At 31.8% G+C, this 16597-nt stretch overlaps 1 long non-coding RNA gene across 1 annotated transcript; it reads right to left on the bottom strand.

The window, feature by feature from the left end:
* Positions 1–1530: 1530 nt before the first annotated feature.
* LOC111402753 lies at positions 1531–3020 on the bottom strand. The gene is made up of 3 exons (XR_002704351.1): positions 2856–3020; positions 2455–2496; positions 1531–1549 (listed from the first exon to the last, which is right to left on the bottom strand). It is a non-coding gene; the product is annotated as an uncharacterized LOC111402753 (long non-coding RNA).
* Between the last annotated feature and the right edge of the window lie 13577 nt (positions 3021–16597).

The following is a 16597-nucleotide window of genomic DNA, read 5'->3' as shown; positions in this document are numbered from 1 at the left end:
TAGTGAGATATTCAATTTTTAGTCCATCGTGAAGATGATGGCGAAGGAATATAAGTGCTTTTGCACGATCCTGTAGGGATTCTTTGTTTTCTTCTTTTATTGTCTCTCCCAAACCTTTTAAGATAAGATGGATATCAGTATCGAGTACCCATGATAAATAATTTTTGTCAGAGATGTCAAGTGCAACAAACTTAAGTTTTGTGATGTTTGCCATTTAATTAACTACACAATAAAGCAAGAGAAAATATAACTAGTTTCAAAAAATATGATTAAACATCATATAATAATTAATCAAGTAGTCAACATAAGTTACGTGTTTTCCTTCAAGGATAAACACTAAAATAATATGTTCTACGAAACATATGCTACTTCAAGAGTACGTATTTTATTATTATTTCTTCAATATCTATACGTTAATATTCTTTTGGAATATTAAAAAATATAATTTATGCTCTTCAGGAGCAAGTAATATTTTTTCAGGAATATTAATTATAATATTGTGCTACTTTAAGAGTAACAACAATTAAAAATGAATTCAATAATTGATATTTTATTGCTAAATATATAAAAAAAAAAATTATGAAACATTCAGTAATTGCACAACATAATAATAATATTAATTAATCTATTATCACACGTAAATTATTGGCTTGAATTCGTTAAAGTGAATTGAGTGAAAAAGAAAAATTAATAACGTAAACTTCGTTTATGTGAATTGAGATTTGGCGAATTGACGAGCCCATGCAAAAGAATAAATCATTTATGGTGGATTAAAGTAAAAGTGTACCATGCAGTGCAAATAAAATAAAAATTTGTGCATAAGAATACAACTTGAAGTTATGCATAGGACTTGCTTAATTACATAAACAAATACAAAAACATTGATACACAATTACTCAAACAAACAAGAAAAAAATTGCTTCAGCACATGTATTGATTTTTGCAGAAACATGTGGCTGGGAATTTGTGCTGCATGGAAAAGATGTGGCGGGGTATACTGACACGAACCATCCGAATCATCCTAGTAGATCCGACGCGCGTCGTGCGTCGATGGTAGATACCAGCTAAACGCCGGACCCACCACCAAGACAACTTGACTTGCTTGATTGAAAAATATTTTTAACAAAATTTTGACAGAGTCCCCCCTAAAATATGAACTAAAACCACCTGGACAATAACCAAGTTTCCTCAATTCAATACCTATAATATAATACAGGATACGCCAGTCCTCAAAATACAAACTATTCAAACAAAATACTGGCCATCAATATTTATTTGCTTTACAACCAACAGTCCTCAAATACACCAAATACGTCAAATATGTAATGAGCCCAGATGAATTTTTCTAATTTAAGATACATACACCTCGAAAGAACACATACTGTATAATATGATAAAGGATGTCAACCTACGAAGCATGGCACAATTCGGTGGTTTAATAGGCTCAAAAGCTGCTCAATTCGACTGCTATCTGATAAAGAAAATGGTGAAAAGATGTATAAGCTTATAACTTAGTGAGTGGATAATTTTCGCTCAATTCGACTGCTATCTGATAAAGAAAATGGTGAAAAGATGTATAAGCTTATAACTTAGTGAGTGGATAATTTTCAAATAAACATATTTTTATTTTATGTATATATTCTGAAAATTCTAACTCTATTAAAACTTTGAGAAATTCTAAAATCTGGTGACACTTTTAAAACTAAATATGAATGTATTATAAAATTCTTTGTTCTTAATTCTGGATAAGCAACTGTAATGTATAATGACATAATTAACCTGATATTCATGAAATCTATGAAATATTGTTGTTGCTCAATATTATAAGCTAAAAGCTTTATTCTGAAAATTGAATTAACTGAATTTTATAATCTGAAATCTGATAAGCTGTAGAAATACTAAAAATCACACCAAAAAGGTACCCGAAATAACTATACTCATGTATCAATTTGCATCGATAGACATGACAAAACAATTCAATTATGGAATTTTGGAATTCTGTAATTCTAGTCATACGCTCGCAGAGCTGAAATTCTGTAATTCTGGTCATACACTATGTAAACACAATCACAATAGTGTAAAACGGGTAAAATCACCATAACTTGTCATGCATTGTGGAAACACATTCACACCAATGTAGAGCGGATAAAATCACCATAACTGGTCATACACTGTGGAAACACATTCATATTAGTGTAGGCTAAGATAAAATCACCTGTGTACTTTTTGGTGGTTTTAAAATAACTTTAAATATGTTGGAATATTTATTATTCATATGACTTTTTAATCAAATGATTTAACTGAACTGAATTTAACTTTAAAAAAATTGATATAAATCCAATTTATTCTAAAAATCATGCTGTCAAATCAACTGTATGAAATAATAAATTTTCTAATCTAACATAAATTTAATAATTAATTCATTTATGAAAAATAAGTTTTATATCGATTCACCAAGTTATGGACTAATCATGATTTCAATCTTCTCGTCATCTCCTGAAATGTGATACAAGATAACTAACTGAACAACCACTCTACCAAGTATCCTTACTTTTAACTACGAAATACTCGACTTCTCGACACTTGGAGATATTCTTTAATTTCCTTCACAATTGGAACTAATTCTACCTTCTAGTCCTTTCATTAAAATAATCTTCTCTCCAAACATAAAAACAATTCCTTCTTCCAAACTAGTAAAATTAATAATTATAATTTAACCAATTTAATTGTCCATCTTGCTCCATAAATTCATGCCTTCAAATGAGTATTTCATTCTACAATTATTCCTGTTAACTATATTCATTCAAAAACCCGAATAAAAATTCCAGGTTTTGTCCGAAATTGGTATTTCACACCTTAATGTAAGTAGCCTTCCCAATTCAAAAATATTGGCTTGCAAACATATTCCTTCCTTCAATTTGAAAATTAAACCAATAAATCACAACCCTAAAAAAATTAAGCATAAAACATACCAAGAAATTTGTCAAATTGAAGATGAAATTGGAATATCCAACCCTACCTTTTCCTTTCTTTTTCCTTTTCCTTTCTTTTCTTCTCTCTCTCTTTCCTTTCTCTTTCCTTTCTTTCTTCTCGATTTTTCTAGCTTCTCTGCCCCGTTTCCAGATTTTTGTAGGTATATATCAATTGAAAATGGCTAAAATAGTTGAGCATTTGACACTTGTAATCCACCGATGCCCTCATTTGCATTTAAGTCCTCCACTTCCATATAACATCACATTAAATCCTTAACTTCCATTGGATATAAAATCTAACCACTTTACTTTCAATAATATATAAGTAAATCTCCAAAAATTAAATTGTATCCATCTTAAACCTTAAAATATTGACAATTTTTAAAATAAACCCCAATAAAATAATTTGGTCAATTAAATCCCAATAAAATTATTTATTTCATTTAAATCCCTATTTGACTTTGAAAATTCGACTCTTGACTTTAACTAAAAATGAGGGGTGTGACAATCTTACCCCCTTCAAAGAATTTCGTCCTCGAAATTCTATCAACTAGAATTCGAACATATAAAGGTATCGAGCACACATAACGAATAAGTTTTTAGCAACCTTTAACTAGACATAACTTCATTCTTTCATATCTAGGCATCTTATCTAGCTAAACTCTCTTTAACTTCACTAGCAATCTTAAAGCGTAAATTAAATCTAATATCTAGTTACTAAACCTTAAAAATAGACCATACATTATTAAATATCAGATAACCTCATTGTAAACTTCATCTAAACGGAAGTCTTATCTAAATATAATTTAAAATTTCTATCTCATGAACTGACTATATCATTTGAAAAGAATTCTTATAACATTTATCGATCTATCAACAATGATTCAAATACCATTTTGTCTCCATTCTATATATTTGGAACCCCAAATCGAAAAATGTTTGTGGGTAGCTACTCCAATTCTAAATTAACATTATCTACAAAAATTTCAACTATTCATGATTTTCTAAAATTCTAGTCATCCCCAACAACAATTGAGATAGCTTAATATGATGTTCCTTTTCTTTTAATTCTATATCAACCAATGATAATATATACACACTTCAATTTCGACCCTTTCAAATTGACATATACCTTAAACTACGGTGATATATAAGTATCGATGTTTCTCGCAAGAATATAACACCACAATTTCTAACTCCAACCCCAATATAACCAACAATAAAACGTGCCTTAATCATACATCTTTAACAATCTATAGTAATATCCATAATTCATCATTTATTTCATCATACTTTCTAAACCTTAATATAATTCATTATCAACTTTAGATATGAGAGTACATATTTCATCATAATGTAATCTGATAGCAAAGCTTTTGGCATTTCTAAACCCACACAATTTTGGTGCTCTTTCTTTCTATGAAAATATAATAATAACATTCAATCCATGATAATTCTTTACTCTTATTCTATAAAGAGGCCATTGACCTATTACCAATGCATAAGCCTTCTTTCATATTGCACAAAAACCGTCAATTAATATTATAACTTAAAGATACCATTCCACAATTTAATAAAATTTACATTTGATGATCATCTTAGACTTTAAACTATCCAACACATCCTCCATATGTTCCACAACCTATAGATCTCAATAAGAATAGAATACTTTATTTGAGAGATCTAAAAATACAATTGAAAATATCCCAAACTTTACATTACTAAAAATTCATTAAATTCACCTTAACTTCCAAATTTAGCTCGAAGCTTCTAGATTGTATGTAATATAATATAATAATCCACAAATTGTCTTGACAAAGTTAATTAATAACCCAGATATCTCATCACATTATTTGGCTATAGGATGACCATAACATTCTTCACTTGCTATACACTATATCATGTAACCTTATCATTTATGGTCACATTGTATAACTTCAAACATTTGATTATACCTATTTCTTTAGGATCACAAAAATATTGCTCCTTAAAACTATCAAGTGACATTTCACACATTAATGTACCATCAAGATTCCGTATGCTAATTTTTCAATCACCATAATTTTCAACTATGTCATTCTTTACTTCAATATATGATTACTTTACTATAACTCAAGAATGACGATCCATGTGCATTTATTCAATTCTTTCCTTTCATACCTTTTACGCAATTAACATAGATATATCGATTCAATATTTTCTTTCTTAAACAACAATTTATTCCCACAATAAGTAATCCTTGTGAAATCTATCCATATCTATTTCACATCTCTTATAATCAAATAACCCATAATTATATATATATATATATATATATATATACACCACCATAATTTCTATCATCCTCCATATGAGTGGCTACAAATTACTGTTGGAAACGACTTATAAAAAGGGCTATGTAAGGGTTGATTTTTGATATATTTGTTTAACTAGTTTTAACCTACAAAAGCGTGATCAAAACAAAATTTATATGAATGAAAATTTGGACAGAGTTTCGGTATAAAAATTACGCAACACAAGGATTAAGAAGGAGTAGAAATAGAGAATAATTTAAGACGAGACGTTATCTCTTTTCTTAAGACAAATTGTTCTGCTACGGTGCTCACAGTGAATGACACTTGTCTCCCAAAATACAATGGATTCACAACTTGTGGTAGCAGCACTTCAAACCATAAGAAATCGACGAACTTTTGATAGAATTTTCCCTCTACAAAGGAAATGTATGAAATGCTATGGAATTAGAAAAGAGAGAATTGTAAGAGGAGAATGAATGCTCAATGCAATTGGTGTACCCAAAACCATGTACATAGAATTCTATTTATAGATGTAGAAAGGGTGAAAATGAAGTAGTGTGAGCCAAAACTTGCATCCTTTTAATAAAAGTTGCAACATTTGGCCAAAACCTGCATTCTTTCGAAAAGTTGAAACACTTCATTTCTTCCAACTTTGGTCCGCAATTTCTCATTCATCCGGAATTGATTTCGAGATTTCAAATATACCACGATGATCTACTCGACGAATAGAATAAATTGGTCTATTTACTTTTGTAATTTGACCATCGGATCAAATCCGAATATTTGATCGAAGTTGACACGTAGTCACACCTTTTCATTTTACACACCTTTTCATTTTTCAATTTTTGGTTAATAATTTCAACCGATTCCTACAATCCCCCACATGAATGAAAATTCAGGTACGCATATGTAAATGATATAATATTATGCAATGTAGAGAGGGTGCGAAAAAATACTGCATCAGGGATGGTGGCTTCTGGCCTTGAACCTCTTATAGTAAAATACTATCGGATTTACTCGGCTAATTGGTGAACCATAGGTCTTGAACCACTCAGCCTTTGGTGTAAGTCAAGACAACAGTATTCACATAGATATCTTCCCTATTCTGTACTTAGTTCTCATGACTTGGTTCATTTTGGTCCCGAAACCTTCTTGGTTTCATAAGTGTTTAGAGAATTCAAACTTTAAACAATTTTTATCGAAGCGGCACCACTTCACACTTACATAGGTGACCTGTTAAGAGTATTCTGTCCTACTCCACTTGATTTAATCAAGATATAGGAATCATTAGAAAATAATCTTAGCCTCTATTCACTTTGCAGAAAGCACTTTAGTATCATAGGAATGAGTTAGGAATTCTAATTTCCTAAATGTTTCATAGAATTTTCACAACTTATTTGTCCTTTTGAACCAAGATCTTGGGATCTCCGGTCAATAAGGTAGGATTACCATTGCAAAAACTCTTACGTAGTAGGCTTTAATCCCATTCCTCTCGATAGGCAACGCATTTGATCTCTAGGCAAACTTTTCGTAAGTGGATCAGTAATATTCTCCTTTGATTTCACATAATCTATGGAGATAATGCCATTTGAGATCAATTGCTTAATGGTGTTGTGTCTACGACGAATATGTCAAGACTTACCATTATACATGCTGCTTCGAGCCCTTCCAATTGCTAATTGACTATCACAATGTATACTTATAGCAAGTACCGGCTTGGGTCAACATGGAACATCTTCTAAGAAATTTCGAAGCCATTCTGATTCTTCTCCAACTTTATCCAAAGCAACAAACTCAGATTCCATCGTTGATCGAGCTATGCACATTTACTTTATTGATTTCCATGATACAACAGCTCCACCAATGGTGAATACATAACCACTAGTGGACTTGAAATCCTTCATATCGGATATCCAATTCACATTACAATATCCTTCTCGTACCGCAGGATATTTTGTGAAGTGTAATTCAAAGGTTAAGGTATATTTCAAGTACCTTAGAACCCTCGTCAAAGCCTTCCAATGATCACAGTTTGGATTACTTGTAAATCTACTAAATTTATTCAGCGCAAAAGCAATATCCGGTCGAGTGCAGTTTGTAATATACATAAGACTGTCAATTATTTGTGAATACTTTAGTTGTGATATGCTTTTTCCCGTATTCTTGACTAAGTGCATACTCAGATCAAGAGGAGTTCTCGCAGGACTTTCCTCAAACACGTCAAACTTCTTAAGTACTTTTTCTATGTAATGAGATTGTGAAAGTACAATTTCATCCTACATTTTAGAGATTTTAATCCCTAGGATTACATCTGCCACACCCATATCTTTCATATCGAAATACTTTGTTAGCATCTTTTTGGTGTTAAGCAACATTTTGTGACTATTACCCATTATTAACATGTCGTCCATATATAGACATACAATTACACAGGCATACAGTGTATGTTTAATAGATACACATTTGTCACATTCATTGATCTTGAATTCATTTGACAACATTATTTTGTCAAACTTTTGGTGCCATTGTTAAGGAGCCCGTTTTAATCCATACAAGGACTTAAAAAGTTTACACACTTTGTGTTTTTGGTTAGGAGAAACGAACCCTTCAAGTTGCTCTATGTAAATCTCCTCTTCTAACTCACTGTTTAGGAATGCTGTTTTTACATCCATTTGATGAATCTCAAGATTGTCTATTGTCGCAATTGCAGTTAACAACCTTATGGATGTGATTCTAGTCACGGGTGAGTAGGTATCAAAAAAATCAAGTCCTTCTTTTTTCCTATATCCTTTAGCAACCAATCTAACCTTATATTTATCAATGGATCCGTCAGTTTTCAATTTCTTTTTGAATATCTATTTGCATTCTAAAGTCTTATTACCAGGAGGTAAATCAACCAACTCCCATGTATGGTTTTGCATTATTAAATCTATCTCATTATTGATAGCTACTTTCCAATGCGGTGCTTCCGGTGTAGACATTGTTTCATTGAAAGTCTTTGGATCATCTTCTACCATATAGGTTAGAAAATCAGGGCCAAACATCTTGGAAGTCCTAATCCTTTTGCTACGCCTTGGTTCTTCCTCATTTGAAATTCCATTGGTAGTTTCATATGTTCTCTTGTTAAAACTCATATTTTTCTTATCTTTGCAAGGAAAAATATTTTCAAAGAATGTCACATTTCTTGATTCAATTATGGTCCCTTCGTGTACGTCTTGTATTTCGAATTTGTGTACAAGAAATTGATATGCACTACTATTATTGGCATATCCAATAAATATGCAATCTATCGTTTTAGGACCGATTTTCACTTCCTTAGGCTTAGGTACCTCAACCTTAGCCAAACATCCCTACACTTTCAAGTATTAGTAGGATGGAGGATGGCCTTTCCACAGTTCATATGGTGTCTCTTCCATTTTCTTAAAAGGTATTTTATTAAGAAGACTATTTGCAGTTAAAATAGCCTCCCTCCACATGTTCTGTGGTAAACCCGAACTTATTAACATGGCATTCATCATTTCTTTAAGTGTTCGGTTTTTGTGTTCTGCAACACCATTTGATTGAGGAGAGTAAGATGCCGTTGTTTGATGAACAATTCCATGAACAAAAGTCTTCAAACGGTGCCTCATATTCACCTCCTCTATCACTACGAATATTTTTTATTCGTTTTTCTAGTTGTGTTTCAACTTCAGCCTTATAGGTTTTGAATACATCTAAGGCTTTGTCTTTACTTCTCAAAAGAAAGACATAGCAAAACTTTGTACAATCATCAATAAATGTCACAAAGTATTTCTTACCACCTCGAGTTTGTACAAATTTTAGATCGCATATATCGCTATAGATCAATTCAAGAGGGGTTGTGTTCCTTTGTATTGAATGGAACGGTGCTTTAGTCAATTTTGCTTCAACATATATTTCACATTTATGATTAGGATTGATTTTATGCGCCGGAATTAAACTTTGATTCATTAGTTTGCACAATGATTTGTAATTCACATATCCTAATCAACTATGCCACAAACATGAAGGCTCAAGCAAGTAAACAGAATTTATAATTTTATTCATAATGACTTGCTTCGGTACAATTGTAAGAACGTTCAATTTGAACATTCCATCACACATGTATCATTTCCCTACATACATCTCATTCTTAGACAAGACAAATTTATCGGATACAAATACAAGTTTAAAATCATTCTTGCTAAGTAGAGACCCAGACACTAAATTCTTTCTTATATTTGGCACATGTAGGACATTGTTGAGGACGAGTTCTTTCCCAGATGTCATCTTCAAAGTGACTTTGTCTTGTCCTTCAACTTTGAAACTTGCAGAATTTCCCATGTATAGTCGGTCCCCATTCAATCCTTAATAGTTGGAGAACATCCCCTTGTCCGCACACACATGGCGGGTAGCGCTGGTGTCAATCCACCATTCTCTAGTATTTTCAATCATGTTGCATTCGGACACTACTGCAGATAAACTCATTTCTTGCAATCCATCGGATAGAGTGTTATTTGCAACCATGTGGGCTTGAGCATTCTTCTTTGGCTTTCGACATTTACTTGAACGATATCCAGCCTTACCACAGTTGTAACAATTTTCTTTGAACTTATTAGCCTTCTTGGAATTGTCTATTCGAGGTGCATAATTAGGAGCCTTTCGTTTCTTGTTGGTTGCCTTTGGTTCCGTTTCAACAAAATTTGCACCATCTTGATCAACCGGCATTTGTTCGGTTTTTCGATTGTCCTCTTCAATCCTTAAGCGCACAATCAATTCTTCCAAATTCATTCCCTTGCGTTTGTGCTTGAGGTAATTTTTGAAATCTCTCCACATAGGAGAGAGTTTCTCAATAATGGCAGCCGCTTGGAATGATTCACTCAATTCCATTTTCTCGACGTGAATGTCGTGCAACAAGACTTGAATTTCTTGCACTTGGCTAATTAAGATTTTGAAATCCATCATCTTGTAGTCCAAAAATTTGTCAACAATGAACTTCTTTGTTCCGGCATCCTTGGTGTTGTACTTTGTCTCCAAAGAATCCCATAGATCCTTGGCTGATTCCTTTGAACTATACACCCCATATAGTGTCTTATCCAATGCGTTTAGGATATAGTTCTTGTATAGGAAGTTCGAGTGTTTCCATGCATCCAAAACAATAATCGATTCATGATTATTTTCCCCTTCTTGTACAGCCGGTGCAGTTTCCTTTAGAAATTTAGTCAAATTAAGAGTGGTGAGATAAAACAATATCTTTTGTTGCCACCTCTTGAAGTCTACTCTGCAAATTTTTCCTACTTATCTATGCAACGGTATAGCCACGGGTGGTACCATATTATTGGAACCATTTTGACTTCACGAAGTCTCGATGGTAGTCATTTCTGTTACACAAACAGAAATTCAACAAAGTGATAATAATATCGGGGAGGAATAGTACACAAATCACTTATTTAAACAAAGTAATGTTTGTCCACAACCAACCATAAAGACACAAAATTTGTCTTAAGATTGTTGGAGACGACTTATAAAAAGGGCTATGTAAGAGTTGGTTTTTGATATATTTGTTTGACCAATTTTAACCCGCAAGAACATGATCAAAACACAATTTATATGAATGAAAATATGGATAGAGCTTCGGTATAAAGATTACGCAAAACAAGGATTAAGAAAAAAGTAGAAATAGAGAATAATCCAAGGCGAGACGTTATCTCTTTCTTTAAGACAAATTGCCCTGCTACAGTGCTCACGGTGAGTGACACTTGTCTCTCAAGATATAATGGATTCATAACTTGTGCACCCAGCACTTCAAACCACAAGAAACTGACAAACTTTCGACAGAATTTCCCCTCTACAAAGGAAATGTATGAAATGCTATGGAATTAGAAAGGAGAAAATTGCAAGAGGAGAATAAATGCTCAATGCAATTGGTGTACCCAAAATCATGTCCATAGAATTCTATTTATAAATGTAGAAAGGGTGCAAATGAATTAGTGTGGGCCAAAATATGCATCCATTTAAAAAAGTTGCAACACTTGGCCAAAACCTGCATCCTTTCGAAAAGTTGCAATATTTCATTTCTTCCAACTTTGGTCCGCAATTTCTCATTCATCCGGAATTGGTTTCGAGATTCCAAATATACCACGACGATCTACTTGACGAGTAGAATAAATTGGTCTATTTACTTTTGTAATTTGACTATCGGATCAAGTCCGAATATTTGGTCGAAGTTGACACGTAGTCACACCTTTTCATTTTCCACTTTTACACATATTTTCATTTTCCAATTTTTGGTTAATAATTTGAACCAATTCCTACAATTACCACAATCTTCGATGATACTAATGATCATTTAGTTTTTCGAAGATAATTAAGATTTCTCATATAATTGTCATCAATTACACATAATATCATTGCATTTTATTTATCGTGCAAATTATAACTGAGACTTTCCTATATCTACATTAAAAAAAATCACATAATCTCGCATGTAATTCAATATTTAGGCAATAATGTACTCCATTCCTTCAAATGCATATAGATAGATAACCTACAAAATTATTAAAACTCTAATTCCAAACTGGTATATGTTCTCTGTTACACTTTTATTGAGTACTAGGTCACATACACCTCTGTACCAACCCAACAACTTATAACATTGCCAACCATTAAATCCCTGCAACTGATATATATACAGACTAGTCATTTCTGAATTGTAAGAGATATTTTATCTTTTTTCATTCATCATAACTTATTTTTATACACCTAAATCGAGTAATTAAACCCTTAATATTTCCTTCTATAGTAGCTGAAGTACATACCTAGATACTTACCTGAATCAACAAGGAGGGAACCATAGTCCCATTAATTTACTCAAAATTGTCAGGTAAAACATATTTAATAACACCATTTTCGTCATGAATCGACATTTCATATGGTTTCATAATTTCTGTCATGAACACGATTTCTTACTATATCTCTACATCTTGATATTCTAATACATGCATTTTCTTCCATATACTAAATATGATTACAAATTCTCACAATAATTCACATAATACCACAAACTTTTAGATTTACAAAGCAATCATGATTTCACCTTTTATGTCACCAATTATACATATATCAACATTAGACAATACTTATCATCCAAGGCATCTAAAGGACATTCCTTCAAAAGAAACTCATAACCCAATAAAAATCATTACTAAGAAAAGTTATACTCTTCGCTTTACTACCTATTGGATATATAGCACAATTATTAATATAGAGAAAATATAATATGGCACCAACATGACAACTCTAACAACTCTCATTACCACTGAATAATTCTCAATAACATCCTCGTACTTATTATGCCAAAATCAATAAAGATCCTTCTAGTTTCTTAGCTGCCATATCTTCGTTAACAAGGGCAATATGAGTTTGAAATACCACAAGCCTGTGAGCTCTGCCACCATGCCACAGCTAATAATCTCAATGACATACTATTCCGAAAAAGAAACTCATGAATTACTTGAGCTTAACAATCAATGAACCATGCTCTGATACAAATTGACACGAACCGTTCGAATCACCTAGTAGATCCGACACGTGTTGTGCGCCGATGGTACATACCAGTTAAATGCTGGACCCACAACCAAGACAATTTGACTTGCTTGACTGAAAAATATTTTTAACAAAATTTTGACAGAATTTCCCCTAAAATATGAACTAAAACCACCTGGACAATAACCTAGTTTCCTCAATTCAATACCTATAATATAAAACAAGATATGCCAGTCCCTCAAAATACCAACTATTCAAACAAAATGTTGGCCATCAATATTTACTTGCTTTACAACTAACAATTCTCAAATATACCAAATACGTCAAATATGTAATGAGCCCATGATGAATTTTTCTGATTTAAGATACATATAGCCGAAAGAACACATACTGTATAATCTGATAAAGGATGTCAATCTACGAAGCATGGCACAATTCGATGGTTTAACAGGCTCCAAAGCTGCTCAATTCGACTACTTTTCGATAAAGAAAATGGTGAAATGATGTAAAAGCTTAAGCTCAGTGAATGGATAATTTGCAAATAAACATATTTTTCTCTTATGTATATATTCTGAAAATTCTAACTCTATTAAAACTTTGAGAAATTCTAAGATCTGGTAACACTTTTAAAACTAAATATGAATGTATTATAAAATTATTTGTTCTTAATTCAGGATAAACAACTATAATGTATAATGACATAATTAACTTGATATCCATGAAAATCTATGAAATATTGTTGCTGCTCAATACTATAAGCTAAAAGCTTTATTCTGAAAACTGAATTAACCGAATTCTATAATCTGAAATCTAATAAGCTGTAGAAATACTGAAAAATCACACCAAAAAGGTACCCGGAATAACTATACTCATGTATCAGTTTGCACCGATAGACATGACAAAGCTATTCAATTCTGTAATTCTAGTCATATGTGTGTAGAGATTAAATTCTGTAATTCTGATCATACACTATAGAAACACATTTACAATAGTGCAGAACGGGTAAAATCACCATAACTGGTCATACACTGTATAAACACATTCACACCAGTGCAGAGCAGGTAAAATCATCATAATTGGTCATACACTGTGGAAACACATTCACACCAGTGTAGATTAGGATAAAATTACTTGGGTACTTTCTGATGGTTTTAAAATAACTTTAAATATGTTGAAATATTTATTATTCATATGACTTGCTAATCAAATTATTTAAATGAACTGAATTTAACTTTGAAAATAACTGATTATAAATACACTTTATTCTAAAAATCATGCTGTCAAATTAATTGTATGAAATAATAAATTTTCTAATCTAACATAAATTTAATAAATAATTAATTTTTGAAAAATAAGTTTTATATCCACTCACCAAGTTATAGACTAAACATGATATCAATCTTCTCGTCATCTTCTAAAATATGATACAAAATAACTAATTTAACAATCACTCTACCAAGTATCCTTAACTTTAAACTACGAAATACTCGACTTCTCGACACTTGGATATATTCTTTAATTTCCTTCACAATTGGAACTAATTCTACCTTCTAGTCCTTTCATTAAAATCTAATTCATTAAAATAATCTTCACTCCAAACATAAAAACAATTTCTTCTTCCAAACTAGTAAAACTAATAATTATAATTTAACCAATTTAATTTTCCATCTGGCTCCATAAATTCATGCCTTCAAATGAGTATTTCATCTCTACAATTATTCCTGTTAACTATACTCATTCAAAAACCCAAATAAAAATTCTAAGTTTTGTCCAAAATTGGTATTTCACACCTTAATGTAATTAGCCTTCCCAATTCAAAAATATTGGCTTGCAAACATATTCCTTCCTTCAATATGAAAATTAAACCAATAAATCACAACCCTAAAAAAATTAAGCATAAAACATACCAAGAAATTTGTCAAATTGAAGATGAAATTGGAATATCCAACCCTACCTCTTCCTTTCTTTTTCCTTTTCCTTTTTCCTTTCTTTCTTTTCTTCTCTCTCTCTTTCCTTTCTCTTTTTGTCTTTCTTCTCGATTTTTCCAGTTTCTCTGCCCCGTTTCCAGATTTTTGTAGGTATATATCAATTGAAAATGGCTAAAATAGTTGAGCATTTGATACTTGCAATCCACCAATGCCCTCATTTGCATTTAAATCCTTCGCTTCCTATAATATCACATTAAATCCTTAACTTCCATTGGATATAAAATCTAACCACTTTACTTTTAATAATATATAAGTAAATCTCCAAAAATTAATTTTATCCATCTTAAACCTTAAAATATTGACAATTTATAAAATAAACCCCAATAAAATAATTTGATCAATTAAGTCCCAATAAAATTATTTATTTCATTTAAGTCCCTATTTGACTTTGAAAATTCAACTCTTGACTTGAATTAAAAATGAGGGGTGTGACATATACAATCAAATACTAACACGAATTGCAGCAAAAAAATTCGTAATGTCATAAACAAATTGCTTGTGATAGAATTATTCACGTTTGTACATATATAATAAAATAGAGTAGAAAAAGCAACCGTCTTGTAAAAAAAAATTCACATGTCACCAAATTAATTTTGGTACATGAGATAGATAATCATGTTTAAAACAAAATTACTACATTCACTAAATTTTGAAGGATTAAGATTTCGTGCTGATAACGTGTTATAAAAGTGAAGAAAAGAGTAGATAACAGAGAGAAGTCAATAGACTTATTTGTATTTTATTAAAGACTAAAGCTCTGTATTTATAGAGCAGAATCAGGGATATAACAATAATTATTTTTAGGGCTGCAGGAGTATAATTGTCATTCACTCTAAACTCTAATAAACTTTCATTTTACAACAATTTTTCAATAATCGGGTTTAATTATTCTTTTCAAAATATATATACCCAGTAATTGGAATGCTAGAGATGCTTGAAGCATCGCAACTTTCCCAGAAAATCTCCTATGAAACTCAATTTTGCAAATCTTCTTGATGGCTACCTCAATGATGGCCTTATTGACTCAAGCAGATTTGGGAATGTGGACAAATCTTAGCTAAAAGGAAAGTGTTGTGGCTATAAAAAAAAATACTAATACGAATGGCTAAAGGATAGTATGATACCAATTTGATGGTGGTAGCACTTTAATGGTATTTGAATAGGAATACGGCAACGGTGGAGGTGGTGGAGTGGAGGATGTCATTCATGAATATGGATGAATTCTTTCAGTTAGGATTTGAGATTCTCGCTAAATTTGGATCCAGGAGATGATGAAGAAATAGTGAAATACAACAATGGCCGAGGAGGTGGTGCGGGACAAGTTATGGCTTGCTATTTCGGGTTATGGTGGTGATGGGCTATGGTGCTGGTTTGTGATGTGTGCCGATTTATTCTGTGGTGACATTCTGTGACCAAATCTATGTTAATTGTGATCAGGTTTGACCAAGTCTGTGTTAATTGTGGTCATCTGTGACTGTATGTGTAATGATATTAGTTTACGATGTGTGCAAATTTAGTTGTAGTGGCCTTCTATGACCAAGTTTGTGTTAATTGTGATCGGTTGTGGCCAATTTTATGTTAAATGTGACTAGTTGTGATTTGGTTACATATCGCCACAGTTAAAATTAACCTAATCAGTTAAATGTGACCAGTTGTTATTAGTAATCTGAACATTTTTATTACGTCAATTCTTGGAAAGAATATTTTAAAGTGACCAGTAAAAAAATCAAATGAATAACTACCATAGTAAATAAGCCTTAATCTTTGACCATGGCACTAAAACAAAAGACAAGTTAAGGGC

The sequence above is a fragment of the Olea europaea genome, chromosome 10, assembly GCF_002742605.1.
Source record: "Olea europaea var. sylvestris chromosome 10, O_europaea_v1, whole genome shotgun sequence".
NCBI lineage: Eukaryota > Viridiplantae > Streptophyta > Magnoliopsida > Lamiales > Oleaceae > Olea > Olea europaea.
The sequence above is the reverse complement of the archived record's forward strand: the minus strand, read 5'-3'. Positions and strand labels throughout refer to the sequence as shown.